Consider the following 12,399-nt stretch of genomic DNA (forward strand, 5'->3'; position numbering starts at 1 on the left):
ATACAACCACACCCCTCGGAGACAACACACAGTGCTCCAAGTCACACCCCACAGGTGCACTGATTCAAAGGGATTCTGTGGGCCCTGCGGGACCCCGTAGGCACTCGCCTCTGACGTAGCAGGACACCTCTCTGGCTATACACACACCAACCCCTTATCGCTTCAAGAAGGTGCAACATATTAACTGAACGCGCGGTAGAGCCGGACTGGGAAACCAAAAGCAGCCATGGCACTGATGCTCGAGCCAGCCCTCTCCCTTCCTCTCCTCCTTTTATCCCCCTTTCCATCCATTCTCTCGCTCTCCTTCACACTCAGTCCTCCACCCTCACTGCCCATCCCCACCTCAAAGCCCCCTGGGCCTGTTATTGTTGTTAACCTTGAGGTACAGGCAGTGACATAACTAATAAATTGTTTGTAGCTCAAACGGATCAAAAGTTACAAAAAATGTGAAATAGTGCATTATGCTGCAGCCTTTTTATTTTCTGCATAATTTAGTCAACAATGTGGCATAATTTTGTCCTCCATTGTTGCATAATTCCAGTGGCCCCCACGCAGGCAGTACATGTTAAAAGTGCGTGTGCACGAAGCGGAGAGACTATAAAGTTTGCAAACTTCGTTTGGTGTGCCTGCAAATCCTCCCTGGTGCGCTGCTGCAGCTACTTCTGCTGAAACCAGGCAATGGAGGTACCAATGAGTGAGGCGGACTGGCCTCAAGGGCGGGGCCGGCTCTAGTGCTGGTGGCACCCTGTGCGACAGTGTTTGTTGGTGCCCCCCAATGACCACCTCAGCCCCCTCTCTCCGGATCTGCAGACCGGCTGCAACTTCGGGATCCACGGCCTGCTCGCCCCGCCAGTCAGGGAACGGTGGGCGCGGCCCTCTTTTTCCTGTGGCCGTTGGTTCCTGTGGTACGTCAGCGCTCTTCCCCGATCCCCAGCACAGATCCTCCTCCGGCCATGCTCTGTGAGACAGCACATGGCCGCCGCAGCGGCCATGAGCACCCCTCCTACACTGCCCCCCATGACATAATGACGGAGTCGCCCCACGGGATCAGTCCCCCAACAACTGATGGCAGGGAACATGATGACGCGCACCTTTAGAGGTAAAAGTGAATTCTCTATTTTGTTACTCATGTATGCAATATGTGAACAAGTTAATGTCTGTTGCCTGTGTATGGAGCCTTTAGAAGCATTACGCCGATTTAATATAATCTTTAATATTAATTCGTTAATATTAGTAGATAACGATGTAGAGGTAATATTTCCGCGTTCTTTAGGTCTCGGCTAGAACAAACCGCCGACAGCATTACCTGCCACACTATTGTTTGTCTTAAAACAGCTTATATTGTGGACTCCGAACAGCATACTGATACATGTGCCGAACCCCAAATGCTGATTTGCTCCCCTTCTCATGTCAAGTTGGTGATGATTTGTGAAACAGTTCAGCAGGTTAGTGCACATAAACAAAAATAATGTCATGAGCAATGCCAATAGCTCTAACTTTAACAATGCCGAGACCGTTGCATTGTAAATGCTTGTTATTGTTGGTTTTAATATTGTTATAAAAAATATCGATGTAGTAAATATCACTGGACATATATTTTTTTTAGTGTTTATTAGTATGTAATGTATTGTACTTTTTTGATTCTATGTGTTTATACTTTTTTATTTTGTTTTTATTTTTTATATTTCTTTTACTTATTAAATAGTTTAAATTTATATTTTAAATTGCATTAATGTTTCATTTTTTAATGCCACAATCTATTTTGCAGTCTATTGGTGTTATTTTGGGTCTATTTCCCAGGAACCAAGTCGTAGGTAGTTAGGTGCTGCTGTTCCTCAGAACAGGTAATTTCTTTTAAAAGATTGTTTAAGGATTTTGAGGGTAAGGGGGATTTAGGCAGCAAGTTTAAAACTTTGGTATAGTGTATGTGAGTTTTTGGTATATTTAGATGTTTTTGTTAGTGTTTTACACTATTTTGTCATTTTGCTTTTTTTAAATTGTTATATTATTGTATGAATCTGTTATGTCAAATTATGTGATAATATTTATATTTTCATGATTAAATGTTATGTATGTGTATATTTGGGACTATAATAATTTGTGCGGGTGGATCTTTAACATTTCTTTCACAGGTTTTTGTCTACGAATGATTTCTATGAGAATTTGGAGTTTACAATATTTTTTTTAAAGGAAATCAGTTTTGGTTAATTTAAACCAATGGGTTTTTACCCATATTTCCTTTGTTTTGGGGTTTACTGGAGCAGTTCTGTTTTTTAAAACACTTTTTCTGGAACCAACAGTTTTTGGATTGCTAAGAGGACTTTAAATTGGATTGTTTATATTTTTGCATTTGTTTTAGGGCTTTTTGGATTTGTTTTCTTCGTCTTTTTTGTGGATTACTATTTTTTGTTACTTTGAGATAGAGAAAGAGCTGTAGTTACAAAACAGTAAGTTTTATTTCTTACTTTTGTTGTGGGTGGAAAATGTGATATTATATGGTTTATGTTATGTATATGCTATTATTATGTGGAATTGTTTGGATTAAGCGTTGTATTTATTTGACGTGATGCATTGAATTTGTTTTAAGTTGGTTGGTTATTGTTACTTTTAAAAAAAATAATTTATATATATATATTTTTATTATATGTGTGTCCTCTTTGACTTTGTGATTTTATATAGTTGTTTCACTAATGTAATAACATATGTATAATATATATTTTTTAAGGATTGTGTTTGTTAGTTTAGAGCTTGTTTTAGTATTTTAGGACCTTGGTAGGTTGACATTTATTTTATATTATACTTTAGGCTATGATTTCTAAGTAATGTAGTCCTTGCTATTTATGAAGAGTTTGACTTTAAATTGTAGCATGACGTACATTCTTTTTTAAAATGTTTTAATTTTTTTATTTTATTAGCATTTTATTAAACATTAAGCATCTCACAATTACATTAGCAGATGGTATAATAGACATTACATGTGAAATACTGAGACTCAACAGAGAAAACGTCAACACCCCATGGCTATAATGCACAGCACTAGCAAGAAGAATAAAAGAAAACAATAGCAATATAAGTCCAGATATTGCATTAAAACATATACATTGTTGTGTAATGTATACAATGATTATGTTATACCGCATAAATCGGCCTCTGGCTCAGAGGGAGATGTTTGTGTAGTAGATCGAAGGTATTGTAGTAAAGGTTCCCATATGCCTTTAGGGTGGGACGTGGTAGGTAGTTCTTCCACATATAATCTCACATTTTCTTGACAATAAATCAAGTCTTTGAGCCATTTAGCTGCAGTGGGGTTAGATTTGCTCTCTCAAGTCATTGCTACTCGTCGTTTGGCCAGTAAAAGTGCGACACGCACTAGTCTACCTGTAAGACCCTTTAAGGATGACAGCAGGCCCAGTAGGCATATATGTGGTGAACATTGCACCTCAGGGTGCATCATTTCATGTAACTTACGTGTTATAGTGGCCCAGAATATCGCCACTTTCTCGCATTCCCAGGTCAAGTGCCAGAAGTCAGCGCCATGTCGTCCGCAACGTTTGCATGTGTCAGTGTCTCTAAGACCATATTTAAATAGTTTGTGCGGTGTGTGATAGATCTGGTGCAGGAACTTAAAATGAATTATACGCAGGTTGCCGTAAGAAGTTAGTGCGCCCGTGAGTTGCAACAGTGTTCCCAGTCTTCCTGCGAGATCTGCGGGGTTAGGTTCATGTTCTATTTTTTCAGGCTCTTGTTGTTCAGTGACACCCTCTCCTCTCTAGCGGCCCTGTACAGTTTGGTGATTAGTTTATGTCTTGTGTGGCTGATTAGTAGTGTATGCAGGGACTTCAGTGTCGGGGGCTCTAATGGAAACGTGTGATAGTGTGCCTGCATTGCGTTTCGCAGTCTGTAAAAAGTAAAGAAGAACAATGGCATTTTGTTCTGTATATAATTTAAATCAGCTACTGTGAGGAAAGTACAGTTGGGGAACACATCTTGCATCTTGTCGATCCCAGCCAGAGTAAGTGTGTGCATAGCAGCCGACTCCTGTGTGACCGAAGCTGCGGCGTGGTGAGCAAGAGGCAACAGAGGGGAATACAGTGGTAGCTTTGCCGCCGAGAGGCCTAGTGACTGCCAAGCTGCTATCGTGACATCTATGGGATTCATTTTGGCTTTTGGGGTACCCATACGGGTGTGTGTAAGTATGAATCTCAATGGGATGGGATGGGCATCACCATCCTCTACCGTTATATGTGGGATGAAGTTGTGAGTAGTGTACCAGTAGTGAGCATATTGTGCCTGCGCGCAGAGGTAATAGAGGTACAGATCCGGTACACTGAACCCCCCCCCACCCCCATATTATAGTCTAGTATTAATGTAGAGAGGCTCACACAGGCCTGTTTTCCGCCCCATATCAAACGTGTCAGAGCCGATCGAAGCGTTTAAAAAAAGTGTATAGACAGCTTGATAGGAATATTACTGAATAAATAAAGGAATTTGGGCAGTACGACCATTTTTATTAGGGCTATGCGGTCAGCAAGTGACAAAGGCAACCTTATCCATCTGTCCACCTGTTGCTCCAACACTGTAACCGCCGTTCCATAATTCTCACGAATAACGATTTCAGGGTCACGATGCACCCATATTCCGAGGTATTTCGCAGGGTCTGAAGACCATATCACTGGGAATTACAACTCGTGGGGAGAAATGAAATCCGTCAGTGGCACAACCACTGACTTAGACCAATTTATGGTAAGGCCGGAGAACCGCCTAAAACGAATGTATTCCCTCAGTATGGATTCCATAAAAACATGGGGTTCTCTTATAAACAGCAGCATATCATCCGCATATAGGGATATGCTTACGGGTCGATGAACAAACCGCAGTGCAGCTGCCCCATGACGTTGCCGGATGATACAGGCTAGCAGCTCGAGCACCACCGTGAACAAGAGTGGTGAGAGGGGTGCCTCTCCCAATTGGTATTGGGTCTAAGGTGTTTCCTTCCACTCGGACACGAGCAGTGGGATCTGTGTATAGGAGTCGTATCCAAGAAATAAAACTGAAAGGGAACCCCATCCGTTTAAGAATATGAAATAAGTAGCCCCACTCTATAGAGTCAAAGGCTTTGGCCACGTCAAGCATCACCGCCACTGCTTTTAAGGTAGGATTGAGCATATGAGACATGGTAAAGAGCGTTTGAAAGTTGTGTGAAGAAGATCTTTCTAGGATGAAGCCGGACTGGTCCGGGAGGACCAGATTTAGCATTAGCGGTTTGAGTCGAGTTGCAAGGATTTTAGCCAGTTACTTTGCATCTATATTTATAAGTGAAAGTGGCCTGTAGGAGTCACAGTGAGTAGGTGGCTTATCCTTTTTAAGTAAAGTGCTTATTAATGCCTCCCTGAGCGTGGGTGGCATTCTGCCCACCTCAAAAGCCTCTGTATACATCTCAAGAAGGTGGGGCGTCAGTTCCTCCGCAAACTTTTTGTAAAATTCACATTTTATTTGGAAGAGTGGTAATTGCTTCACTGATGTCTTCTGCAGTAATAGGTTGGCTTAGGTATTCCCGCTGGCCATCAGACAGCCACGCTAGGGCGACATCTGATAGATAGGTAGGCATGCAATTCCTGATCATCAGTGGTGCCATGTGATGTGTAGAGCTCAGTATATGTTTGTTGAAATTGTGTGGTTATGTCTTGTATAGTGTAATGATCCCCACCAGTTGCATCCCTGATCTTGGTAATTGTGTGTCTTTCTTCTCAGGCCCTTATTTTTACCGCTAGATAACGTCCTTGCCGGCCTCCCTCCCCATACGCACAAGCCACATGTCTTTTGGATATATAGTGGAGCTCAACCTCAGCCAACTCATTGTATTCCGATAGGGTCTCCTTGAGCTGGGCGAGGATCCGTGTGTTAGGTGAAATATCATATTCCCTCTCAAGCCATTTCAGGGTAGTTTCAAGTTTAGTGAGTTGACCTTGAATGTCCCTCAGGATCCCAGCCGTGGTACTGATACATTTGCCCCTCCTTGAAGGCCTCCCATAATGTAGCAGTGCTGTCCACTGATCCCTTGTTTAATGCAAAGTATTGTGTGATGTCTTCCCGGATCATGTGCGTATATACGGGGTCTAACAATTAATCGGAACGGAAACGCCATGTAAACTGGTGGTTAATGACACGTGGGATGTGCAGCCGAAGTTTAACCAGATTGTGATCGGACAAAGTTCTGGGTAAACCCTCTACTGCCGATACCCAGGACGCGGCACTCTCACTCAACAACCAATAGTCTAGTCACGACCAACTACCGTGGGGCGTGGAAATGTGAGTACCCTCCAGTCTGTCAGTGTTATGCAGTCTCCACACGTCTCTCAGATTAAGTTTGAGTACCCCATCATTGATTATTCTGGCTGCGTTTGGTGAGTGTCCCCCTATATCACTAGATTTATCTTTGTTAGGGTTGAAGTGGGTGTTCAAGTCACCACCCAGATTATAGTAGCCTTGAGCCATGTTCGCAATATTGATATTATGCCTGCAAAGAACTCGGGGTCATCTACGTTAGGTCCGTAGACGTTGATTATAGTAACTAGTTTCCACGCTAGTTTGCCATGTGTGATGGCGTAGCGGGCTGCATCGTCCGTACAGTTTTGAATCTCAGTAAAAGGAAGGCTTTTCTTGATGAGGGTGAGTACACCCCTTGCATATGCAGAGTAGGAGGAGGACAACCAATAACCTGCCCATTGCGCCCCAATGCGTGCTTCAGTTTGGCGAGTCAGGTGGGTTTCTTGAAGAAGTGCGATTTGTATCTCCTGTCTGTCAAAATACGTAGGTATCTGTCATATCTTTTAAGGGGAGTTTAGCCCCCTCTCATTCCAGGTTAGACAGGTGAGCACTACATGATGTACGTGCGGCATATGTGCGGGCATTAAAATCTACATGTCACAGCTACATGTGATAGCACCGATGTAGTATATGTTACGATATCTGTGGTACATTTCGCCATGGTAACAATCCCCCCACCCCCTCCCTCTTCAAACCTCCCCATCCCACTTTAGCATCCCCAACTCGCCAAAGCAATCCCAATCCATCCAACCCATTGCCCAAATAGCAAACATAATGATAAAAAAAAACAGTAGTGGGGAATACCCATGGGGGAACGCTGGGGTACAAGTAACCTCCCGATCGTAGTGGGAGGCGACCAAAGAACTAGGAAAAACAATAGGAGGCTTGCCGATAGCCCCCCATACTGGTGTTTTATAGTATGCAAGAGTAACAGGGTACACGCCTGGTATAAAGAGAGGGACATAAGAGCAAACAAATCTTATCTGATCTTGTAGTGTTCATGATCACAGTTCAATTTGAGTCAGAGCCGTGATGGAAAAAAAGGATGGCACCAGCCTCCGGGCCATGTGCCGGAGGTTCAGCGGGATTCTCAATAATACATTACCGCATCAGACCCCAGGTAGTGTTCCTTCCGCGGTTCCTTGTGAAGACTCATCTGGATTGTCATCTGCCTGGGTGGGTTTCTCTCGATGTTTGCGCTTCAGAGTTTTGGCAAAGTCCATCGCCGACTTTGGAGTGGCAAAGATTTTGGCTTTTCCATTCAGCTCAATGCGTAGCCTCGCTGGGTAGAGCATTGCATAAGGGACTTTTTCGGCTATCAGGACTTGTTTCACTGATTGAAACTCTTTTATTGCAGCCTGTACTGCTGTCGTGAAGTCCGGGTAAAAGGCCAGGGTATTGCCTTCGTGATTGATGGAGCCCATCTCCCTGGCAAGGCCCAAGATGGTGTCCCGGTGTAGGAGAGTAGGATCTGCTTCACATGGGTACCCCCACTTTTTGCTGGTGTTTCACTGTTTTTCGACCGTAGTCTGGCTGTGGCCCTGCTAATCAGGACCCCAGCCTAGCTGCTTCCTCTCTAAAAAAGGTTTCCATGTACATTTCTAATTGGATTTTGGAGTGCCTTATAAGCCCCTAGTATATGGTATACTATGTACCTAGGGCATAGGTACCTCAGAGGCCTACCAGGGGCTGAAGCATGTATTATGCCACTCTGGGGAAGCACTCCAAAATGACACCACAGGTCTGCTACTGCAGCCTGGGTAATGTGGTGCTTGCACCCCTTACTGTGGTATAGACTACCTATATCACTACCATTGCACACCCATATAAAACCTATAAGTCACTCCTATGGCAGGCCTTAACAATCCTGAAGGCAGAGGGCTTGGTTTGTATGTGAGAGGGTGCCCCTGCATGAGCAAAGCACCTCTGCAGCATTCAGAGTACCTCCTCTGATGCTGTTTGTGGTGCAGCCTGACCATATACTCTTAAGTGCATTATAACCTTGCGGTAAATGCTAACTTTGGACTGGCTGCACGGAAACATGTCATGTTTGGTGTCAAACGCTTTGGAATACTACCCCCCCCCCGCAAGTTCTGGCGGCAAGGGTAGTATTCCACCCTTCTAGAGGGAGAGACATGTTCACACTGGTCTACCCGGTAAATGGATGCCACTGCCACAGACACAGGTCTGGCCTCCTGCTGCTGACCGAAACTCCGGAAGGGGAGGCCTGGACAATAGGTTTCCTGTCCCAGGGAGGTGTAACCACCTCCCCAGACAGGCAGATGTGTATTGGGGCTGAGCGGGAGCACTCTCTGGTGCTTTGAAGTCCTGCACTTGGGGCACACTTGGTGTCCCTGTGCATAGTCCAGTTCAAACCGGTTGCAGGGGCAACCTGCCCCGACTCTGGCATGAAACTGGGCAAAGGAAATGGGTGTAACCACCCCTCTTTCCAAACCCTCCAATAGGTGGGTCCCTAGAGTATGTCCAACCTCCAAACTTTGTATAAGTATGGGAATCCAGTCCTTGAGACTTTAGATTACCCTGGACGAAACTCTGCAACATATATCCTGGACCTTCGACGTTCTATTTCACCTAGAAGACTGAAGAAATTTCCCTTGGGGTCAAGGAGTGACTCCCCTGCTTGGCAGGCACCAAAGAAGCAACTGTCCGGTCTGCAATTCTGAAGCTCCTGCCGGACGCCAAAGTCTCTGCATCCCCAGAGGTGGATTTACAGACTTCCCCAAGGCTATCCTGAGTCCACTGCAAAGCTGAGGCCCATGGCTATCGCGGGTGATGTGGAACCGTGACCCTTGGACACCGTGATCTTTTGCTGATCCATCATCTTCCTGGTCTTTCTCGCAGTTGTGCTTGTAGCCCCAGCCTTGAGCACCTCCTGCACCAAAGATTTCTGGCCTCCACTCCACGAGTGACCCGTGGGCCGGTTTCAAGTGCGACTGCTCGAGGCTCCTTCGCGAATCGCTAGCCCGTTGGCTAGTGGGTCCCCACAAAGGCGACTCCTCTTCTGATTGGGCTTTCCTGGTTGCTCCAGACATGCCCCGACGTACTCTCTCTGGGTGAGTCCCCCAGACCTTGCTGGTCTGCACCGACGTCCTTTCTCTGTTTCTAAGTGACTTGCCGTTGCCAAGGCTTGTTGGGTCCAATCTGGTCGCCGACACTGCAGCACTCAATAAACTTTGTGGGACCACTCGAATCCAGCTCCTGGTTGTTGTCGACGCCTCCTGGACCTCGTGGCTGAAGAGTCAAGACACCCGTCAACTCACCTGAAGCACCCAACATCTGTGGGTATTGGACTATCGTGCCCCTGGTCACTGGTAAGTGACCCAGACTCTGTCCCCTCTGCTTTCAGGTTCCTTCCATCCTAGATCCAGGCTTGGATCTCCGGACACTTCTCCCCTTCACGGCAGCAGCACTTCTTTGCCAGCTTCCATTGAAAACAGCGACACGAGCCGACACCAAAAGACACCTATGCACCCAGCTTCCCTGGGTGAGTTAACTTGAGTACTCATGTGCTCCCGTGGGTGTTGGCCCTACACACCTCTAAGTACAAAAGGGTTCGCTCGTAGTCATCCTCTAAGTGTCCTTAAACTCTTAATTTCCAACCGCGACTTTCCCCATAGAAGTTAACGGCGATTCGCAGCTGTGTTCTCTCACTGCATGCGTCCCCCATGGGTCCCCTGTGTCACTACCTTGGGTGGTTCTTTGTGGTCCAAGCACTTCTACAGGCTCTAGGCCTTGTGTCTAGTTCAGTCGTGGTTCTTATACCACTTTATTGGTATATGGTTTGGTACGCCCCTAGGGCCCAAACGTGTATTTGTGCTTTTACTGTTGAATACTGACTTGTAACTTAAGTACTTCGAACTCCAGCCTCTTAAAGAGACTAGAGGAGTGTGTTTTATCTTAAATACATATATTTTAAATATATACCTGGTGTGGTTGTCCTTTCATTTGGTCATTCAAGAGATTATAGACTGGTAAAACAAGCTGCTTTACATTCCTTCAAGACTTAGCCTGAAGGCTTCTCTCCATAGCTACCACTAGGATAGCTTTCAATAAAGGTTGTCTTTAACCTACCACCATAAGGGGTTGTTTGGATTGATACAGGGTGCCCACTATAACTAGTGGACAGCATATATCAGGCCAACTTCTCACACCCGGTCTCTATAGTTCAGCAAGCGTGCGATTATTGGGCACGGGAGGGACCCCGGTGGAGGTTGAACAGTCAAGGATCGGTGCACACGCTCTACAATTTGAACTGGTGAAAGGTTTTCAGCCCCAAAGATGGTTTGTAGTAGGGTCTCTATATATGATTCTAAGCGGCCAGTGTTGGTGGACTCTGGTAGGCCTGTAATTCTTAGGTTATTTCTCCATGAGCGGGCTTCTAAATCCTCGTTTTTTGCTTGTATGATGGTGAGGACTTTCACCATGTCAAGAGTTCTAGTTGATACTTGTTGTAGTCCATCCTCCGTGTCAGAGATTCTCGTTTCGGCCTCGCCCAGGCGAAGTGTATGTTTGTCTAATTTTGTAGATATGTGGTCCATACGCAAGTTTACATTTTCTATCTTGCCGTCGATATGTTGCAAACTGTTTTGGACAGCGAGGAGAGTTTTTTCAATGGCTGTGAGACTGCCAGGTGGGGCGTCCATCTCTGAGTCAGAGGCGGCCTGTTGTTGCGATTTAGTACTTTTTCGGGGCTCAAAGATGAGTCTGGGTTGTCTACGTTCTGTTCTGCCCATGTCAGCGCAGGTCGGCTTCAGCATGCACAACTAGAAGAGGAACAATCCACTTACGTGCTGGGTGTAAAGTAATGTATAGTGCACTATACAGTGGCCCGCCTGTGGAGTAGTGTAGGAGTACAGCCGAGGTGATGTCATGATAGTGCGCACCCAGTGTGTCAGGCCGCAAAGATAGGCAGCATGGCTTCTCCCAGTGGTAGTCGTTATATGCACTTTGCCTCTAAGATGCTAGTTCAATGCAGAAGGTTGCAGCGCCAGGCAGGAGCGCAGTCTTTTCAATGATATACTTCAGCAATGTTAGTAAATCCGGCGCAATGTGAGGTGCCAGTGAACCCCGCTGCAGCTGATGCAGAGCCGCTTCCAGTCTTAAAGATATGGCTGATGCAGAAGTTGGTAAAGCAGGCGAAATGCCAGTGCACGAGCCACAATACCTCCGAAAAACAATCAGTTCCCTCGTTGCACTGTTCTTAATGTGCACATGTACAGTGAGCCACTTCGCCGTCAAAAACGCTGCCGTGATAAGGCGTTTATGACTCACTGCACCACTCGGTCCAGGCGCAGAGCAGCCACTAGAACTGATTCGTGGGCATCGGCCTGGTGAATACAGGTATGTCCGATACCTATCTCCCCGTTGTGCAAACGTAGAATGACGTCCAACCCTAGTGTCAGGGCATCCCAATGTCGCGCAGTACAAACTGTGTCTTCACCTCCGGCAGTTTTTTTCTACATCGCTCGGAGCTACACAAGCCAAAGTGGGTCTCCACAGTCGCTCCGGCAGTAAGTTTGGTCAGGTTAGGAATGCAGTCTGCTCCTCGCCATCTCAAGCGAGAGAACAGGTTGTGGCACACTGGAAAAGGCTCCGGCCCGGGAGTAGACCCCAACCCGGTCCCGATGTAGATAGTGGCAGTCCCACCCGATACAGTCCAGATCAGCTCCTTAATTTTCAGACTATGCTCCATAGTGAAGCGCTACTCTCAGCAGGGGCAGTTCTTGTGGCACCTGCAGTATTTCCTGGGATATCAGCCTACCGAGAGGCCCGTGGCAGGCAATCACAGCAGAGTCAGGTCTGCGCCTAATCTCGACTGGGGGTCTCCTCTCCCTTCCCCACAATCGCGCTCAGGTGCTCAGCTCTAGGGGCTTACCGGAGCAAAAAGGGGGCACTCCAGCCTACGCCGGGCCCGGCTCCACGGCACCATGGCATCCAGAGCAGAGGCACCCCGCCGTCCAGAGTGCGCCGAAGGTTGGGATCGCCTCTCAGGCGGGATCGCAGCAATCGTCTTCACTCCGCTCTCATCGCAGTCCATCGCCTCTGCAGCGG

This window comes from Triturus cristatus, chromosome 7 (genome assembly GCF_964204655.1).
Source record: "Triturus cristatus chromosome 7, aTriCri1.1, whole genome shotgun sequence".
Taxonomy (NCBI): domain Eukaryota; kingdom Metazoa; phylum Chordata; class Amphibia; order Caudata; family Salamandridae; genus Triturus; species Triturus cristatus.